Here is a 19,934-nt window from a genome sequence, read left to right on the forward strand (position 1 = left end):
TAGGAGCTCGCTAGATGTCATAGTTATAATATCCAGAGCCACTAGTTTAGCTTGCTTTGATGAAGTTCGAGTTCTAATCCAATTATCGACTATCAATTGATTTACAATGTCACCACTCACCAAGAGGAAATTCACTGTTTAATAAATACGTTCGGACTATGTTAGGATAGTAATAATCTAAATATATAAAAGGAAAAGGTGACTGACTGACTGACTGAATGATCTATCAACGCACAGCTCAAACTACTAGACGGATCGGGCTGAAATTTGGCATGCAAATAGCAAATATGACGTAGAAGGAATATTCGGTATCAAAGTAGTAGTAAGTAAATCATTCGGTAAGAAAGGATTTTTAAAAATTCAATAGGGATTTGAAATTAGTGTAGTCCTCGCGGGCGAAGTCGCGAGCATACGCTAGTTATAGTTAATAGTGAATAAGCGAACTGAATACAGTATCAAAGTAATATTATGTAAGTAAATGTAATCAAAGGATTAGCAAGCTGAAGTGACAATGGAAAAGTCATGTCTGTCGCAGAATCGACGGCTGATGGGGTGGAGGTGTTCGGAGCGGAGACCACGTATCGGTAAGTGCACTATAGGACGACCTCCAGCCCGCTGGACCGAGCGATGACCTGAAGAAGGTGACGGAGAACGGGTGGATGAGGAAGGCGGAGGACCGTGTTTGGTGGCGTGCTCTTTATTAGGAAAAAACTGGACGTAAGACGTAAGTAGATATTATGCAGTGGACAACACGGATCAAAATAACAAAATTGTTGTAATAAAAATGACGCAAAACTGAAAGAAAAAGTGGTTCTAGTAACAGACGAATCTAATAAATTTCGCTCTCATATAATATATCTTGTAAAACAGAAAAAACGACATAATCCGACATAATTCTTGTGTGCACTGTCCCTTACGTTCGGGCGAACTGGAGATAAGGGTCGACATCGCACCCCGCAAAATTTATACCCCGCGTTAAACAAAAAAGGTACAGTATCTTTAAAATGTGGCCTTTTTGGGGGAATCAGGGTGAATTTTACTGTAATTGCCTTAAGGCTCAGTCTGACTAGTCGTGTAATTTGTGGGTGAATATTTGCTGGCTAACTCTGATCTGCAAATTGGAGGCTACCACAGAATTCTAAATAAGTTATTAGAAATGCTACAAATTAATCTAAATTTTAGACCTTAATATCAGTGTCACCGATTTTTAGCGACTCTTACGGAAACAAATTGATCAAATAACTATAGCATTCAAAGCAACATAATAATAATAGGTGCAGTCCTGAGCATATTATCTATATATACGAACGTCTACCTACTTCATGGCAAATGAAAAAAAAAAACTTGTTATAACTTAAGTACCTACCTATATTCTGTTCAAATACATTTGGAGTCCATAACTGGGTCTACCAACACTTCATTGGGTCATGAAAGCATGGAATCCTTGCAAGCTAAAGTTACGCGAATGTCCTCCGTCACACACGACACGACACGAGCGGCGGCATCGTTCGACGTCAAAGGCGTTGCGCAACAGTGTGTTTACTAGATATCTCGCTCGCACAGCTCAAACTACTGGATGGATCGGGCTGAAATTTGGCATGCAGATAACTATTATGAAGTAGACTAAAAATTTTTTTTTGGAAAGTAAACCCCTAAGAGAGTAAAGTAGGGGTTTAAAATTTCTGCAGTCCACGCGGACGAAGTTGCAAGCATAAGGTAGTTAAACATTACGTAGTGAAGAGATTCTGGGAAGAAATAAAAATAAAACTTCTAGATTTTGAAGGTAATCTATTCATCCACGCCCCGATTCCTATTCAAATCATGTACTCCACAATCTCTTTTAAATATTACGTCTTGAACCAAAACACTATTACTTTATATCGAGATAAATTGATTGATATAAAGACATTTCGATCTGGTCGCGGCGGTGAACGTGACTGCCCGAGCATATTCTGTGCCGTGGCCATCAAACTGTGCCGCGTGGATTATCGCCCCGCCCGCCGCTTTTCCCTTCGCCCCGCCCATTCCAGTGGCCAGGCCGTAACGTAGACAAAATGATAGCCAGTACCCGTAGTACAAGATTTTACGTCTCACCAAACGAAACCAAATTCGAGAGTCGAAATACTTCCGCGTTACAGTAAAATGGACCTAAAAGCCTTGAATTGAAGTCAAATATTCAATGCCACTGATTTTAATTTCGCAATGTTTCCGCTTGGAGCGCTGGCTGTAGAAGTGTAGACAAACTTGAGCTTTAAAACAAAGCATTTAAGATCCAGTTTACTGTAACGCGGAAGTATTTCGACTCTCGAATTTGGTTTGGTTTGGTGAGACGTAAAATCTTGTACTACGGGTACAGAAACTTACACTATGTGAGACCACACCCTTACGTTAATTTGGCGTCCAGCGAACACCTAAATAATAATTGCAATTAAAATTACTCATAAGTTAATTAGGTTCTCTTGTCTCTTATATTACCTACCATACAAGCAACAATTATTTTCAATAGTTGAATCTAAATATATAAAAGGAAAAGATGACTGACTGACTGACTGACTGATCTATAAACGCAAAGCTTAAACTACTAGACGCATCGGGCTGAAATTCGCCGTGCATTATGACGTAGACATCCGCTGAGAAAGGATTTTTGAAAATTCAACCCCTAAGGGGGTAAAATAGAGGTTTGAAATGAGTGTAGCCCACGCGGACGAAGTCGCGGGCATAAGCTAGTTACTTATATGTCAAAATCCTATAAATCCTTATGTATAAATGTCTGTGTGTGTTATTATTTGATTCGTCCTTCAGTCACGCCGTAGCAGAGCGACGCGACGCCAACAGGTCGGCTTGACTTTTTACATGGATACTTATAGAATAGTTAAAGACCAGTCGCAGAGACTGAACAGACAGAGGTACGGTAATTTTTTCATAACAATCAGCCTAACTATAATAATAGGTAGGTACGGTTATTACATGAATCCATTTTATGGGCGTTATATGACGTCTCTTTATTTCCGATGAATTTGGTAACCAATTTTTTTTTTTTTTTTAAGTTTATAAACAAGGGTTTGTATAGCAAGAGACAAGTTGAGATGGCAATCGGCGTATAAGGTGGGGGGACGCCACACACACCGGGCTAGCCCGGGGGTTGTGCGGGTATGCGGGGCGTTCCCTCCCCGATTGCCATTTTAACCTGTCGTCGACTATACCCCTAATTTCAATGGGTTTCAATTCCTAACATTACTAAAAACAGTTGTGACGATAATCAACATCGTAACGATGAGTAATTCTCATACATATTACTGTATTAAAATGGTACTTAAGTATTATACCATAAAAACAAATGACAGTAGTTTATGCATGTTCATAAAATATGCATGAGCTGTGCACTTTAAAAATTCTAACACATGAATATAAAAGCTTTTATGCATACGTGCATGCATTTAACATTATGGACTAAATGTCGTGAATGAAAATAATCCTCGAATTCTGGATATTATCATGATTTTATCAAATTTAATATTCTGCACAGTGCAAAACTTGATCATGAGCGTATGCATTGAACCTCGCTACACAAAATTGTAGCGATTTTGTATTGAATTTTATTGATAAAACTTTAATTGTTTTCATGAACATTCGATTGAATAAACATGAGCTAACATTTAAGTAATAAGTGTAGTCAAATATTGGGTAAATTTTTATTGAAATAAAGAAAGTACCTACCTATTATGCTCATTTGTTTTCGAGCAGTATTTTTTTTTAATTGTAATTTGGAAAGTATAATATAATAATAACAGTCAAAAAAAACAAAAAAACAAAAAATTAAAAGTAAAATAAATTAAATTAAATCTTAAACCTTATCGAGACCACCGCAGCGAAGCATTGTACCCAAAATGCTGGCAGCATTACCCCTTTTAATAAATTATAATTGAGACATAATTTACCTCTCTTTAAAATGGTAATAATTGGGGTGGAGGGTCCCGGAGAAGATTCTCTAACTTTTCGGATCTAGGTAACTTTGTGTTTTGAGCAATTAAATATCACTTTCTATAGCGGTAAAGGAATATCTTGAGGTAGCCCGCATGCCTGACAGTTCTCCATAAAGTTCTCAAAGGTGTGTGAAGTCAATCAATACACACTTGGCCAGCGTGGTAGATACCTAGTATAGAATTTTAAATAAGGCACTCGGAAATTATGTAAATTGTAATGTAATCTCTCTCCGGTCGTGTTGAATTGCAGGCCCGTTGAACTATGAGCGTAAAGGAGCAAAGAGTGCACTTGTATCCAAGAGATTTTATAGTGCACTATAATAATATTATATCCATGCGTACTTAACTAGTATCTGTTAACATTGGATTGATTGACCGAATTTGAGCTACAATGGGCAAGATTCGGTTAGAAGAACATATTATACAATGTTAGTTTTAGTATACGCAAAACCCGAAAGTGGTTTGTTCAGAATCAGTAACAGAATCGATTGCAATCATTTTTACTACGGGTTATATTTTGACCAAAAATACTTTAAAATCCTGCAAATTTGAACACCTAGTTGAATGACCGCATGCACCAGCTGATTCGAGCCGCGCAAGCGGGAGCGCGCACGATCGACGCCAGCCGTCCCGTTCACTCGCTTGGGGTGACCATGTTTTTTGAGGACAACGACTCAACAAACCAAGCTTATAACTTCGTAAATTTTCAATAAAAAAGGTTTGAAATGTTGGTATATACGAAAAAATATATATATTCGACACATATTTCGGTTTTTGCGTTAACTAAAAACTAACGTTGTATAGGTAGAGAAGATAATACGTATTATGTAGAGACAGTAAAGGCTCATTAAATGAGCTCATTTAAAACTCACTTTAGCGAAGGGTGACTTTAACAAAAGAATTAAATACAACTCCCATTTGTAACTCAAGTGTTAAAGTAATGCTACGTACAGATAGGATTTAACGGGACAGTTATTTTTAAACGATGTTCTTAAAGTTGCACATTGCGAAAGAAGTGAAATGACATTTTTTTTAATCCTACTACTTTAAACTGAACTTATACTTAACTAAACTTTCTCTAATGTAATGAACAAAATGAAAAAGAGACCTAAATGATCACACTGAAATTCGTCAATTTGTTTTGTCGTCAATAATTTTAATTAAAGTGAAAATGGATATAGAAATGTGTAGTAAATCTGACATAATACTTTCACTTCTTTCTTTATCAACAAAAACAATATTTCAAGAAGCGAATGTAGGCAAATGCTTACTGGACTTGCAATTGCAACTCTCTCTATCTTTCACGAGGAGAAGGCATCGAAGCGACGTGAAACAGATAGCATTAATTATGAAAATACCTACACGCGTCCCGTTTCGTCACTAGACGATAACTTAATTCACCTGATTTTCCGCATATTCCGTAGCGAAGATAGTGTGTAAACAGCTTAACTTTTGCAATGTAGGTGAAGTGTGTTCAAATATGCGCACGCAAGTAATATTGCGATCCTCGACGCTTTAACGCGGTGCTTGGGCGTAATGAGTTATAAATAAAATGAGCTATAAACAACTTATCATTCATACTAGCACGGGTGCAATGTAGGTAGGTATAGTACGCGACAGGTCGAGATGTCAATCGGGGTATGAGGCGAGGGGGGGGGGGCTGCACACTCGCACGTCACCCGCGCTATCCAGCACCTGGTTAGCGCGGGGGCTGTGCGATTCACCCCCACATTAGTATAAATTTATTAGGTGACATTAGTAGGTAATAGGTCTCTTTGCTTACTACATAATATACTAATGTCACCTAATGTAGTGTCACTGTTATAAATAAAATGAAAAACTGTGGTTATTCTATTATACCGATTTCAAAAGAATAAGACAGCATTTTCGATGAAAGCTCTCAATCGGCTTGATTTATTCTTGATCTTGAATCTTCTCGAGTCGACGGTCACCTCAAATACGGGCAGCCCAAAAAGCCGCAACCGCGATGGCTCGGTCGGTAGCTCGAAAATAATATTAAACTATACGTATAAATCTTCCTCTCTAATCACTCTATCTAAGTATATGAAAACCGCATTAAAAACCGTTGCGTAGTTTTAAAGATCTAAGCGTACAAAGGGACAGACGACAGGAAGCGACTTTGTTTTATACTATGTAGATTGTAGAGACTAGCTGATAGCCGTGTCACTTAATCACATAATCCGCGTGGATACACTTTTTGAAAATTCCCTGGTAAGTAATTCTTTGATTTTCCGGGATAAAAAGTGGCCTCTATCACTGTCTATTATTACTGGAAAAATTGATAAATATTACCTACACATTCTGTGAAAATTCCAACTACTCTGTATTACGGTTCATGAGATACAACCCGCTAACAGACAGACGTACAAGCGGACAGCTTAGTAATAGGGTCCTATTGGCACCATTTAGGTACGGAACCCTATAAACGAACAAAAACAAGCCTTTCAAACAAGTTTTATCAAATCAAAACTTTAACCAACAGTTTTACGTTCACTAAACGACCAATGAATTTGGTACCGAAAACGCCTAAAGGCAGATTGAGTTTTTTAGGTATCAATTTGCAAAACTTCATATCCGAACTGGTTTCGTGAAAAAGGTTTTATTAAAGTTTTCGATACATGAATAAATGATGCAGTCTCCGGGCCTGCATACCGGCTTCAAATACGTAATTGGATATAGGAGGACTCTGTAGGGAATTCTTTGATTTTTCGGGATAAAAAGTAAAATCCATGGGTTCAAATCAAATCAAAAAATTTATTCAAAATAGGTAATAAATCACACTTTTTGATTGTCAGTTGTTGGATTTGTAAGATATAGTGGTGATAATTTTAAAACTTAAGCTCTAGTAGCTTAAGTTTTAAAATTATCACCACACACAGTTAAACGTTCATCGCAAGGATGCTATAAGCTCTCTATGACTAATCCAAGCAGTGGTGAGCGCTGTGTATCTTATTAGTGTAAGGTGCCGGGTTCGATTCCCGGCAGGGGAAATTTGGAATTTAATAATTGCTAAATTTCCTCTGGTCTGGTCTGGTGGGAGGCTACGTCTGTGGCTATTTACCACTCTACCGGCAAAGCCGTGCCGCCAAGTAATTTAGCGTTCCGGTACGATGCCGTGTAGAAATCAAAGGGGTATGGGCTTAATAAAAATTGTTATACCCCTTTCAGGTTAGCCCGCTTCCATCTTAGACTGTAACATCACTTGACAACAGGTGAGATTGCAGTAAAGGGCAGACTTGTACCCACAGTACGCGGCAGAAAGTAATGTACATCGACTTTTAGAAGGAGATAACAGATTTGTAGAGCATTGTCTCTGTTGTTGAAACCGACAAAACGGTATAGGTATGAGTGACACAGACAACGCTCTACAAAGCAGAAATGTTATTCTAATATCCGTTACTTGTACATTACTATTGCCTTGTACTGTATCTGAATTAAAAAAATGCTTTGTGCACGAAGATTTATACTACCATACGTATTTTATTTCAGTGAAAATTATCCCGTTAAACAGATTAAAAGCTTCAGTAACAGCGTACAGTAAACCACGGACCAATTGCACGACGCAAAGAAGAGTCCTTAATTAAACAATGGAGTGGGACATCATTTTCCGAAATAAAGCCATTACATGATTGTGTGAACAGAATTAATATCCGGTTGTAATGTACGGATAAAAAGCGTTTTAATTTCCACCCGGTATTTAAGTTTCCGGTGTTGTTTAAAGCCAGGTATTCATATGCGAGCAGTAACTGTAATGCAACACGTTACGTGTTACAGTTCGCGACAGAAAGTAATGAACATCGGCCTTTAGAATGTTGTAGAGCGTTGTCGCTGTCACTCATACCTATATAAGTATATTATAACGTATTGTCGGTTTCCTCCTCCGTGGTCTCACCGACAGACAATAATTATTCTCTAAAAATTATTTACAAAAAAAATAAAAACCGACTTCGATACACAAACACAAAAAACTGAAAAATAATTTAATTTATTACCGAATATATTATGTATACAAGAGTTAATAGTTCCATAATAATACTTTCTGGTGCCGGTGCCAATTAGCTTTAGCTGCGCGAATCGTCTAGACTTCATATTTTTATGAGACTCCACAATGGCACCTCATTGGCACCGACCCCAAAAAATATTATTATGGAACTATATTAACTCTTGTATACATAATAATTTATATTCGGTAATAAATTAAATTATTTTTAAATTTTTAGTGTTTGTGTATCGAAGTCGGTTTTTTTTTTTGTAAAAAAAATTATTTCACAATTTTTAGTGGCCCCATGGTATTAAAATCTACTGTTTACTAAGCTATTAAACTGATCGCGAGCAATTTACTCTTATCCGTTGAGGAGTTCCATTATCTATCTTCGAAGATGTTCATCAGATCTTCACCAAATTTAAATGGGACCAAGTTTGAAGTATACCCTTTCAAACAAAAAAGAATTTTCAAAATCGGTCCAGGCGTCTTCGAGTAATCGGGGAACATACATAAAAAAAACCGACGAAATGGGCGGCCGGCGCGGCGCATGTATACACGGATTACTGTGCATGTCCGTTTATTTGATCCTCGTCAATACGTTAATTAATTGGTAGGTACTTAATCCAATAATGCTAATATGGAAATGAAAAATACGATATGCCATATTTTATTGATAGGCAAGTACCTACTAGCTTAAGCTTACCTTGCATAATCTGCACACCACTACATTATCGCTAATTTAAGATTAATCCAGATTTAGTTAGGGTATTAAGGGTATAATCACATAGGGATTTAAAAAACCCTTAAAATTCTGATTTTTTTAGTTTATTAGGGTTTCGTACCTCAAAAGGAAAAACGGAACCCTTATAAGATCACTTTGTTGTCTGTCTGTCTGTCAGGAAACCTATAGGGTACTTCCCGTTGACCTAGAATCATGAAATTTGGCAGAAAGGTAGGTCTCATAGCAGACATGAGCAGAGCTGTCTTTATCCTATTGGAGACCCTGGGCACATTAGAATAATGGGGCCCCTATGATCTTGACAGAGTAGTTACTATTTCCTTAGAATAGGCAAAGAAAGTAGATAAGTCACGTTCTAGATTTTCGGTAATAAAATATCGGTCGGTCGGTTATAGTTTGGTGATTTGGCAGGGACTAGTGGGTCCCTATCGATCGTGGGCCGTGGGCACTTGCCCAGAGTGCCCAGTGGGAAAGAGGGCCCTGGACATGAGGGAGAAAATCTGAACAGCAAAGCTCATACTCAACCCAACAATTTAATGATTTTTGTATGACCTTACGTAGACAACAAAGCGGCGTCACCAGTTTATGACGGTTTCTAGTTTCGGTTTCTTACATACCTAAGTCAATTTTGTGTATTCCCTCTTGGCATTTGACCTTTAACGTTTCAACCTTTTGACTTGCATTCTACCCTTACCTTTGACCTTTAAGCCGTCTAGGCTCTGTTGAGCTCAAACTCTTAATACTGCACTTTAATAAAAAATGATGATATTGTTTTTTTTACTTAAAATGCACTAAAACTTACTACGCGATCGAATAAGTCGCGTACACCCGTTGTATAGAAGCAGGCGTTACTTTGCAGAAGTCCATGATATGCAATGAACCAAAACCTTAATTTGCTATAATCCGCTGAAACAGCTCGAATCTGTATGGTGCAACATGCAGCATGCGAAATGCACCGCCCGCCCTCCGACTGCTAAACATGCAGGAAGAAGCAGCCACCAGGCAAGCAATACGCACCACCACCACACAGCACCACACAAATCCCAAACACACTCGACACACGTTTCGCCCCGACACCGGAGCATCCTCAGGAGATGTAGACCTTACAATGCACAATTGCAAAGAATTGCTTTTGGTTCATTGTATGTCGCGTACACCGTTGAGCAATAATTATGAGTAAATTTGCTGTTTTGATTGTTCTTGTACTAAAAACTCTATCAAAACGTGTAATTTATCCGTTACTCGTCGATTGATACATTTGCCCTAAGATATAGAGCCAAGCTGGTTTTTAATTGGCACCTACATTCGAATATTGTACATCGTCTTTAGAATGAGATTTCGGCTTTGTAGAGTGTTATCTCTGTCTCACCTATGTCACGTTTTGTCGGTCTCAACGACAGAGAGAACGCTCTACGAGACCGCTATCTCCTTCTAAAGTTCGATATACGGTCGGCCTCAGAACTCGAGTAGCAATTCCGCAAAACTATCGCATCAACAAACCAGTCGCTCTTATGACCTTTTTTTATAAATACGCCACATAAACACTCAGATGTGCGCACAGCCGTGCCGTGCAGTGCAAGCGAATTCGATCATTAAGGTGCTAAACGAGTTTTGGTCTTTGACTGTACAATATTTTCTGCCGCGTGCTGTATATTAATAGAGCTTAGTGACTGGGATACTTTCATTTGAATAATTAACTATACAAATCTTCACTGTGAATTATTAATTCTTTGCTCACCTAAACAGAGACTCTAGTCACCTAGTGTAACTCACGGAGCCGCTGGATTCAGGCGGCGCAAGACTGGCGCGTGGAAGTCCCTACAAGAAACCTATGTCCAGCAGTGGACGTCTATCGGTTGATGATGATGATGATGATTGACTCACGCATAGTTAACGTTAACTTGAACAGTGACACTCAAGTCTCTGGCCTAATCATGCTATATGAGTAGCACCCTGTATAAGCTGCGAAGAGCGATGCGTATTTCAGGCAAGCGGGATCACCGAAAGCTCTCTCTGAAATTTCATCCCGGCATACGAGAATTCAGTACCGCCAGTCGTGTCCGCGCAGCCGTGGCGAACAGAGTTCCTGCAGGTTCGTCGATGGTTCGAAAAAAACTTTCGTACTGCATGTGCCATTGAAATTCGAAAGTGGAAACAGATTTTTATGTACATATCCATAACAAAAACTTTCCAAATGAGCTAGTGAAATGAATAAATCAAGGACACGCTCTCTGTTAATTTAAAATTCGAAAATGGAAATTGATTGATCGGAAAAAAAAACTTTTGTGGTGAATTAATGTGCTATTAAAATTCAGAAGTGTAAATGTTAAATCAGAAGTAACATCGAAAGTGAAATGTTTGGATATGGTGGTTTCATTAAAATTTTCGATAAGTTATCATTCTCGATTCGGTTTATAGTGAATAAGGATTTGGTTTAGTTGCATTTTTGTATTAGTGGTTATATTGGAATGTGGGATTTGAATTCTTGAAGTAAGTATTGATGAAAGCAACAATTGAATTCTATTTTGAATAGCTAATACAAAGTTAATATATTACGGTATATATTTTTTTAAACGGTACCTAATTTATACTAGCACGCAAAGGTCTCTGTTACGATTCGTGGTGGGATTAATTTAGCTTGTAAAGTTAAATAAATTGGCTCAGATGTCTTGTTTTTGGTGGAAGGCTTCAGCCATATTATTATTCTAAAATAATTTGTCCTTGGTATCACATGGTATTACATGACTGCCCAAAAAAACAGAATGTACCTACCTGGATACCTACTGTTTTCAGAGTCCACGTAAGTATGTAATATGTATGTGAGTTTCTTTATTCCACCGTAACTTCTAAATGCCTGAACAGATTTGTGTGTAGATATGGGGTGTCGTTATCCCGATTGACACTGGCAATAAAAAAAAATCAATATGGCAGCTGTTGTATGGCGCCATTTTCAAATGTGAAATTATTTTTTACTTTTTTTAGAGCAGTAAATGTTTATTAATTTTTTTTGAGTAGGACTTGTTTTTGTTTCGCATGAATACGGTAGACGGGCGCATCAATATCTCAAACCAACGAGATCAACGGTTGAGGGGTGGGTAGTATCCGAAAGGTCATAGGGTCAACTCCTACCCTTTGTACGTAGGTATTATCTTAAACTGTTTAAACATTTCAATAGAGCCAGAATTTTAAGTACTAACTCAAATAAGAGGCTAGCCGCTAATGGCCTAACAGCCAGAGCGTGCCAGACCTAAAATTTAAGGGTCAGTGACAGGGGGTTGCCACAATACTAAGTGTCTGGCAATGCATGACGTCATTTCTAATACTATTCCGAAGAAAATATAGCTATAAAAGACTTTATACTTTGACGTAAGATTTTTTACACCTTTATTACCTGTTATCTCCCAAAGCCACCATGATCCGAACTTCATAGTCGCTGATGCTTCCTCCCTGTTTTGGGAACAATACGCAGAGAAACTTTCAGCTTTTATAAAATAACGAAGGTCTGGCACGCGCCGACTCTCTCTAATATTATGAGTATAATCGGCAGTTGGACCCAAACGAAGGAAATCCTTCATACTAATTATAAGAGTTTCTGTACGACGACCCAAATCCTGCATTGCATATATTATGTTCTTAGTTATACCAGGTTATACTTAACTTTTAACTACTTTTGGTATTGGTAATTTGGTAATACATATTAGGTTTTACATAGTTCGAGCGTCTTCTCAGTGGGCATGATTAATCATCCTATTCCAATAATTCATCATTCATCTTCAATGTTGAAGATGAATGATGAATACTAATTTTTTTCAAACAGATTTGTAAATGATTATGATTATACAACATACTCGTAACTATAAAAAGCACCAACCTTTAAAAATATTCCAAAATCCCCAAAATCTTAAATAAGAGGCAAGCATTATGTTAATTTATAAAGTTTTAAGCAGTTTGATCCAGGGAAAGGATATCTTTTGGGTTTTCCGTAAGACGACCCAAATCCTGCATTGCATATACTTAGTAATATGGTAATATTGGGTATTTACATAGTCCGAGCGTCTTCCCAGTGGGCATGATTAATCATTCCTATTCGTCCCTCATCTTCAATGTTAACAAATTTTTTTTTAAAACAGAGTTATAGTATATCACAACATAATTTGACGCGTATATTGAAGGACTATAAAAAGCTCTGGCATCCGTTAAAATATCCCAAAAATCCTAAACAAGAGGCAAATATTATGTTAATTTATAAAGTTTTAAGCAGTTTGATCCAAGCGGATATCTTTGGGCTTTCCGTAAGACGACCCAAATCCTGCATTGCATATAGTTATAAGTCGTAACTACATTTGGTATTGGTAATATGGTAATATTGGGTATTAACATAGTTTGAGCGTCTTCTCAGTGGGCATGATTAATCATCCTATTCCTATTCGTCCTTAGCTCCGTCTTGAATGTATATTCATTTATGCATTATTGTGGTGTATTATGTAAGTTGGGAACTATGCTGTGATTGATTTGTTTATGCTATAGTGGAATATATTTGGCAGGTCTGCTGTTTGCCAAAGGCCCGAATACAAACGATTTGTACTGATTTTTGCTATCAGCGAAATCGTTATGGTTTTCCATTATCTATATTTTTGTTGTTAGAATAAAGATGCCAAGAGATATATTTTTACTTTTTACGATACACTATTTTGTTAGAATTGCCTTAGTAGTTACATATACTTAACTAGCTTATGCTCGCTTAGTAGTCTTCTACTAGACTTCACTTCGTCCGCGTGGACTACACAAATTTCAAACCCCTATTTCACCCCCTTAGCAATTGAATTTTAAAAAATCCTTTCTTAGCAGATGCCTACGCCATAATAGCTATCTGCATGCCAAATTTCAGCCCGATCCGTCCAGTAGTTTGAGCTGTGGCGTTGATAGATTTATCAAACTTTTATTTCACCACTTTGTTGGCGTGGTTAATAAAAATAAATTATTTACAACGATAATAAAATTATTAATCTACTACATAACGTAAGAGTTCCTTGTTTACTACGGAACCCTAAAAATGCGGTAAAATCTGTCAACACAAGTGTAATGTTCTACAATAATTTCTAAGGATACAAGTAATCTGCATTTACTTGAAGGTGTATTAGGTAATTTAAATTTCAGTTTAGAACACGCGATTTTCTCATCAAAATTCTAGTTCTTGTAAGGGAAAACGGTATCTATCTACATGACAGAGCTGTGATTAATTATTACACAATTTTCGTATTTATATTTCAATCACGTCGTAGGAGGGAAACGCTGAAATTACGTAGTTTATATTCAAATTCAATATTCATTTTCTTTAGTTAATGAATATGAAAAGTAAGACTTTGACCTTCTATTCGGGTACGTATACGTACCTCTAACTTCAGGAGAAATGTGTGTTTTAAATAAATAAATATCACTTACTTTAACGGTGAAGGAAAATATCGTGAGGAGACCTTCATGCCTGAGTGTTTTAGATTTGACGACCTTCCTGGCGCAGTGGTAAGCGCTGTGGTCTTATTAGCGGGAGGTCCTGGGTTCGATTTCTGGCGGGGATTTGGAATTTTATAATTTCTAAATTTCTAGTCTGGTCTGGTGGGAGGCTTCGGCCGTGGCTAGTTACCACCCTACCGGCAAAGCCGTGCCGCCAAGCGATTCAGCGTTCCGGTACGATGCCGTGTAGAAACCAAAGGGGCATGGGTTTATTAAAAACTGCCATACCCCTTCCAGGTTAGCCCGCTTTCATCTTAGACAGCATCGTCACTTACCACCAGGTGAGATTGCAGTCAAGGGCTAACTTGTATCTGCCAATCCGCACTTGGTCAGCATGGTGTAACCCCTTCTCATTCTGAGAGGAAAGCCCAGCTCAATGGTAGGCTGGGGGTTGTGAAAATCATGAAAATTAACGATTTACCCACTAATATACTGTAGAAAAAGAATAATGTTGATTTGATTGTTAGGTTTTGTAATCATCATCAGTAATAATAAATTTATCAATCATTTGTAATAATAAATTTATCATAGTTACCTATACTTATTCTTAGATTAATTATTCTATGATTATCTAAGCTTACAGGTAAAAGGAATATGTATTTTATTAGGAACATAATATATTAAAATCTAGCTTATCAAGTTCAATGATTGGGCAAATATACTTTCCTCTTTTTTTTATAACTCCCTTTTCTATGTCTCATCAGACTAATTAACAAAAATGTGTCCAATTTAACCCGCCAAGGTCGTAGTCTCCATCTGCCACGCTGGTGTTGATGATTTTTGGGATTTAAAAGTCAAAATTCATAATAATAATTATGTGAAATTATACGATGTTCATGACTTAGTAGATGGTTTTTGAAAAATCCTATGGCAACTGTTTTTAAGGGATAAAAGTAGGATTCGCTATTTTCTAGGTCTCTACGTCTTTAACTAAACCTGTTCTGTTACGGCATTATGAAATAACAAACTAACAAACACACACATTTTCGATTTATAATATTAGTAGAATCATGAATTATGTCAGTAATGTGACGATCGTCATTAGCTATTCGATTTAACTTCTGAGTTAACTATGATACTTAGGTACTCGTGCCTGACGAGTAACGTAGCATATTCCTGTGAAATCTGTAAGCTGATAACTTTTTTAATTAATCCTATAATACGTCGTAGCAATATTTTCAAAGGATTTAAGCCATACCATCGCGTATTAAAAGTCGGTCCCTGGGGGTTCATTTTCGTTCAAAACAAAATACGAAAATTTTCGCTGAAAAAACTCAAGGCTTTCAATTTTACAACATGAATTTTACTAACGCTGTTTTACGAGCATAAACAGCCAGTCTAAAAGGTTTAACGATTATACCTAATACCACCATTATTATGTATTAAAATTTTATTTGCTGTACTAGCAGAAAACGTTTTGTAAGCTTAATGGTTTTTTAGCTTAGATGAACTTAAAAACCCTGTTTCATTGTATGTAAAGCTATCGTCATGGTGAATAAGGCGATGCAATTTGAAAACTATTTTGTAGTCTGCATTGTTTATTCGTTGTTCTAAAATATAATAGGTATGTTTTACTGAGCTCTAAAATAGAGATGTTCCAATAATCACAAATTTCAAAACAAATAATATATTTTAAGTGTAAATTAAAAATGTATTTTAAGTGTAAGATTGTTGTCAGATTTTGATTTAGTACAAAAAATACAGACTAGTCAGCGCATAGGTACTTATGAATGGATAAACGAGAAATAAGTGTAACACGTACCTACACTTACATAATATTGTTTTACTCAAATATTAGTGGCGCAGTCAATAGGATTTTGTTCTGAAACTCCTCATTAAAATTATTATGCAATATTTTTGTCAATGTGTGATAAACACAGCATTTATCTTCATACTCCTAAACATGTCCAAAGAAACTCACAAGATAGATCGATATCCGTGACTCAGGACTTTTCTGAGACCAGTTTTTCCGTATATATTTTCATTCAAACTTCTTTTAGGCGCACTCATTGAAAGTCAGGACGCACAACACGGCGATTTTCTAATTGAATACGTAATTAGAGAAACTAGCGTGCAGCCAAATTACCCTTTTATTTTTTGGGTCCACCGCCTTAATTATTCCTGTGTAGCCTTATCCGTGGTTTACTACTTTTTTTATTGCAGAAATTCGGGCTGACCTACGTCTTATCTGGAAAATTATTCTGTAAATAGTACATAGCTGCGATTTCAACGCTTTTTAGTTGATAACATTATTACAATCTCAACTCATTACCTGCCCACACCTGAGCCCGGGTCTCCCTCGCAGAATGAGAAGAGCGTATGTCGTAGTCAACCACACTGGCCAAATGCGGATCGGCAGACTTCACATACCTTTGAGAACATTATGGAGAACTCAGGCATGCAGGTTTCCAGTTCCATGCAGGTAGCGGGGAAAACGGAAACCGGAAGGGCATTCCATACTCTATCAGTAGGTACTCTGTACAGTATAGCATTATATATTCGTAAAATGATATGAAATAACTAATTGAACTTCTTTTTATGAGCTATATTTTTTATTTAACTGAAGAGATCCTCCTTTAGATTAAATTAATCGCGTCCTTGTTGAATACAAAAAGGGTTGTACAAAAAAAAAGAAATCTTAATGATAAAATTTAACAACCGTAAAGCAACTGTACAAGCCGAAATACTTTTAATTTGGGGGAAAAATGTTGTTCCTTAAGGGAACAGACGTTAATTTCGTTCTTCCCTCAGGATGAAGACATGTTTCTTTTTCAAAAGCGCTAAGAATAAATGAAGGCAATCACGGGAGCGGGCGCAGCCGTTTTATTTTTCTGAATCGCAGCATTTAATTCTAGTTGAATGATATTTTTACGTCGAATCACATCTTTCTTAGTTATTTCTAATGAGAGAAACATCAGAAAAGAAAACCTGTTTTTGATTGGTGTTGCGTTCAACTGTTTTACTAACAGAAATGTGTTGTTTTTATAATTTTGCATGTTCGCAATTATCTTGAAATTTTGTAAATAGGGAACAATCTTAATGTTATTTATTCAGAATAGGTTTGATATCATAACTTAAATACAAAAGAAAACTATATTTATAGTATATACATGCAGAAAAATTTGTCACTAATAAATTTTAATTTAAAATTAAAAAAAAATCTTGAAATTAGTGTCCTAACTCCTAAGATCCACGGCTTATCCATAATATGCAGTACAACTTTCATCCATCGTCATCATTGCTGGTCCACTACTGAGAACGGGTCTCCTCTCAGAATGAGGATAAAATAACGCTGCCTAGTCAAACTTCACACACAGCATGCAGGTTTCCTTACGTTGTTTTTCTTAATCATATGAAGCATTAATTGCTTAAAACCTGTATAGCTTCGAAAATTTGAGGTCTATGCCCGGGATTGGATCTCGTAGTATCCCTCGAATAAGAGGCCAAAGTCCTAATCATTAGGCTATCAGCCCATCACCAAAAATGTAAGACCTAATTTTATTGTGATTTGTGGGAGTCCTTGACGTCATGGCCTTTTAAAGTATCGTGCGCAAAATATCCAGATTCCTCCATTTATTTTTAGCGAAGGTCAAATAAATATAGAGAGATAGTCAAGAGAGTGTGGATAAGGGAAATCGTTTCAAGATTCCCGCTATTTGTATTGGCATTCGCTTATAGATTCGTCCGTTAATGGAACTAATCCTGGGGCACTTTGTTGTAGCTGGAAAGTGTATTTACTAAGAGGCGAATGGTATTAATGTTTGTGAGGACTTCGAGACTTTCTTGCTCTAGTTTATAAGAACTAGGTAAATCTTTTTTTTTAATTTATTTTTTGATACAAAATGCGTTTTATTTACAAAATATTTCTCACCAAACTGGTGGGCTAGTTTGCTGGCAAAATGGCGCTCTTCATCCTATATAAGACGTCCTTAATGGTATAGTTACCGTCAAACTAGCCAACTTTGCCATTCAATGATACTTTGCCCAAAAAGCAATTTATAAGCAAATTAGCTATGTAATATTTTTTTGATAAATTAACATTTAAACCAAAAGTTCGATTTTGATGGCGGGCAAAGCAATCCGGACTTTTAGCCAACATTGCCCGCATCGATTTTTTTTCATTGCTGGATAGAGGTGCGAGTCAAATCCACGCTTTTTTTATTTACTTACATAATTTTCGATTGTACTTATAGTAAGTAGCTATGTTCCTTTTTCAGGAGCATACGTGTAATAAATTTCTTAAACTTGTGTTTGGCAGTTTGATTGATCTGACCACGATTCGAAACAGTAACCCTTTCGTAAAGAATCAAAAACGTTTCAACCATCACGACTTCACACAATTATTCACACTTTTTCTACAATTTCAGAACGTATTTTCAATATCTCGAGCGAACCAAAAGTGGCAAAGACTTTCAATTTTTCATCCTATATAGATTCCCGAGAAAACATTATTCCTTTCAAAGGCTAGCAGATTAGAGGCGAAGCTCAACAGAAAACTGTTACCTTTCTTTTTATTTTAGTGCTTCTGGCATTTTAACATTATTTCCCTCGGGTTTTATTTTTTAGGGTTCCGTACCTCAAAAGGAAAAACGGAACCCTTAAAGGATCACTTCCTTGTCTGTCTGTCTGTCTGTCCGTCTGTTCGTCGTGTCTGTCAAAAAAACCTATAGGGTACTTCCCGTTGACCTAGAGTCATGAAATTTGGTAGGTAGGTAGGTCTTATAGAACAAGTGAATCCGAAAACCATGAATTTGTGGTTACAGGTTATAGAAGGTGCCTCTCCTTTTACAGATACCCGGATTATAATTGGCAGGAAACACTGATCTCTGAAGAGTATTCCAGATCCTAGCCATGCGTATAAGAAATGATGACGCAAAGCGTTTCGTACCCATAGATGGAATGTTGACGTTCTGTATCTGTACATAGAGCTTAAAAGATTTTAGATTATATCTTGGGCTGTGATCTATAGAGCGCACTTTAACTTTGCTCAGACTTAAGATTGATTTAAAACGAGTCAGATTAATGTAAGAGATATAGCTCTGTCTCTTTTTAACTCTGTCTTAAGTCTAAGCTAAGCCAGAGTACGCTCTTATAAATTTCACCCTGAGTGTTCAGTTTAGGGTTCATCATTTGAAACTTAACAAAGAAACCGTAGATTACTTTGTTGTAGAGCTTACTTTCCCGAAAAGCTTTCGAAGGAAGTTTTTGTCCAAATTGGTTTTCAGTTGTATTGCTAGTAGTTACGAAAACTACAAGTAGAACAATTAATGGGAAAACAAAGCGAAACAAGTTAACTTCGTTTTACTTTGTGAGAATAAAAAGTAGGTAGCCTTTGTGGGATGAAAAAATGTCACTCTCCAGGTCTTCAACTATTTCCATGAAAAATAACACGTCGAACCGTTGCTCCGTTGCGGCGTGATTGAAGGAGAACCCAACAAACAAACTCACTTTCGCATTTATAATATGGGTTGGGTAGTGAGGTAGTGAGGTAGTGATGTTAATAGTAAAGTAAATGGACGTCTAAAATTGAAAATGTCGTGTTTTCACAACAATGAGCACTTTAATATCTACTATTAGATCTCCGATTAGAAGGCAGACGTCCCAACCACTAGGCTATCACAGCTTATTAGATAAATATAAATGATCATAATATTTTACTACTATGGAAATTTGCTCAAACGATAGCAGTTGAACT

At 36.8% G+C, this 19,934-nt stretch overlaps 1 protein-coding gene across 2 annotated transcripts in view; it reads left to right on the forward strand.

Annotated features, from left to right (window-relative positions):
* Positions 1-10,797: 10,797 nt before the first annotated feature.
* LOC117987577 (uncharacterized) overlaps positions 10,798-19,934 on the forward strand; it is an 80,339-nt gene continuing 71,202 nt past the window's right edge. For both annotated transcript variants that reach the window (XM_034974603.2, XM_069502691.1), the window contains exon 1: positions 10,798-11,218. The gene's annotated coding sequence lies outside the window, so the exon portion shown is untranslated. The remainder of the gene's footprint in view (positions 11,219-19,934) is intronic.

Source organism: Maniola hyperantus, chromosome 13 (genome assembly GCF_902806685.2).
Source record: "Maniola hyperantus chromosome 13, iAphHyp1.2, whole genome shotgun sequence".
NCBI lineage: Eukaryota > Metazoa > Arthropoda > Insecta > Lepidoptera > Nymphalidae > Maniola > Maniola hyperantus.